Raw genomic sequence first — 2,649 nt, 5'->3', positions numbered from 1 at the left:
ATAAATGAAGCAATTATAGACATATATTACATTTAGATTTGACATTTAGCCAAACTCCCTCTTCTAATTCATATGCTCAGCAACTTATTAACTTATTCATACTCTTATCAACTTATTTCTGATTGTGGAGATTGTAATGCTGCACTATTGTAGTTGTGCTGACATTATTCATTTTGTGAAGGGTTGGTTTATTTAACAAAGTTTTTTAAAAAGTACAGCTGGCTGGATTCAGACAAACTATTAAATTGTAACCAGAGTATATATAAATCACAAGGAAAGCATATGGATTGATAAAGTAATTTTAATAACAGTATTAATAATAATATAATATTTACAATCACCATCAGTAAATTTTAAAAGGTAATGTCATGGTTCCGGTAGATGAGACCACATAAATCAGAACTCCAAGGCTGGAGGTTTCCTCAAAGAACATGTTTATTGGTTAAAAAGTATTGGCACAAACAAAAGTGAAACCAAGTCAGAAATTCCCCCCAAAGAGTTACACTATTACAAAGTTAAACTTCCCAATCCACTATGTTTCCCAGTACTGTAACTTTCCCTTATACAATCTCAAATGGAGAATGTGTTTGATCTCATAATGGGATTTCCCTTCAAATAAAATGGGACCCAATGTTTTCTTAAGGATTGGCTGTAGTGAGGATTCCCTGTCAGGCTTTAGCAAATTGCAATAAAAAACAGGGTGAATTTTTCCTAATAAATGAGGACATTTCAATTCAGCTGTGACAGGATTTATAAGTTTAGTTATGGGAAAGGGGCCAAGGCATTTTGGTTCTAATTTCTTGCTAGGTAATTTGAGCCTTAAATATTTGGTAGATAAGTAGACTTTCTCCCCTACATAAAACACCCTCTGAGGGGATCGCTTCTTATCAGCTTGTTCGTTATAAGTTTCTGTGGCTTGGGCTAAGGCTTTGTTTACATTGGCCCAAACACCCTGCCACGATGTCACCCACTGGTCTAAAGTTTGCGAGACAGGGGGTTCCTGTGGATATTCAGACATAGGAACAATCTCTCGGCCAGTAACTATTTTGAATGGGGTAAGTTTAGTCCTGCTGTGCACTGTATTATTATATACCACTTCAGCAAAAGGCATGAGGTCAGTTCAATTAGTCTGTTGGTAATTAACATAACATCTGAGGCATTGCTCCACCATTGCATTTATACATTCAGCCAATCCATTTGTGCTTGGATGAAAAGCCTATGAGAGCCCTTGTGTGGACCCAATTAGCTTGACAAAGTCTCTCCAGAACCTTGCAGTAAATTGGACCCCCCCATTCAATATAATCTTCTTTGGCACTCCATGGAGGTAGTAGATGTGTTTCATAAACAGTTTGGCTACTTTTTGAATGGAGGAGAACCCTGAGCAGGCAACAAAATGGGCTTGCTTTGAAAAGAAATCAATGACAGTTCATATTACCATATTTCCATTACTCTCTGGTAATTCAACAATAAAACCCATAACTATCTCCTCCCAGGGTTGGGATAGATCTGCTACATGCTGCAATAACCCTGGGTGCTTACCAAGATGTTTCTTCATGGCTGCACAAGTGGCCCAGCTCTTTACATAGCTTTCAATGTCTTTTTTCATCCCTGGCCACCAAAACTGCCATCAAACTAAATTCAAGGTTTTTAAGAATCCAAAGTGGTCAGCCTGCTTGGCATCATGACTGTGTTGAAGGCTTGAATTCTGAGGGATTCCTGGCAGGTATAATTTGGAACCCTTCCAGGCCAAACCATCCCAATAGGCCAACAGGGGTTTATTCTCCTGGAATCAGTTATCGGTCTTCAATTCTTCCCTGAGCTTTTGGGTCACGTGGCTATCTGTGTCGGTAGATTGCCCCTGTGTCTGATCCCTTGTGATCACCTGAGAAATTGATTGCAGTAGCAGAATAATAGAATTAATGATTTCATCTTGATAGCTCTTGTATTGGGGCATTCTTGACAAGGCATCAGCCAAAAAATTCTTCCCTCCCAAGAAATACTTAAGTTAAAATGGTTAAAATATTGTGCCCATCGGACCTGTTTAGGGGACAACTTTTGATGGGTTTTCAGTGCTTCTAGTTTTTTATGATCAGTCCATATTTCAAAAGGCACTTTGCTCCCCTCAAGAAAGTGGCTCCAAGTTAGCATTGCCCACCTCACTCCGAAAGCCTCCTTTTCCCATAAAGCCCACTGCCTCTCAGTATTAATCAGTTTTCTAGAAGTGTAGGCACAAGGTTGTAGGTCTCCTTTTTGGTTTCTTTGTAAAAGTACTGCTCCCATGGCTACATCACTTGCATCAGCTTGTATAATGAATTGCTCCTCAGGGTCAAGGTATTTGATAATGGGTTCAGCTGCAAACAGTCGCTTTAAGTGCTCAAATGCTGCTTGGCACTCCATAGACCAATGTAAAGGTTGACACGCTCAGGGCTTTCCCCCCTCCTTTTCCAGTTTTCAGTAGCTCAGAGCTATCTTAGCTAACAAGGGAATGAATTGCCGGTAAATGTTTGTGAATCCTAGAAAACTTTGAAGCTGCTTGTGGGTCCACGGGGGCTGCCATTTCAGCACCACTTTAACTTTGACAAGGTCCATTTCCACCCTCTCACTGAAAATTCTGTACCCCAGGTAGTCAAGACGCGGTTGATGGAATTC

Source organism: Protobothrops mucrosquamatus, unplaced genomic scaffold (genome assembly GCF_001527695.2).
Source record: "Protobothrops mucrosquamatus isolate PMUCROS unplaced genomic scaffold, P.Mucros_1.0 scaffold960, whole genome shotgun sequence".
In the NCBI taxonomy this organism is placed as follows: Eukaryota; Metazoa; Chordata; class Lepidosauria; order Squamata; family Viperidae; genus Protobothrops; species Protobothrops mucrosquamatus.
Note: the sequence above shows the minus strand (reverse complement) of the source record.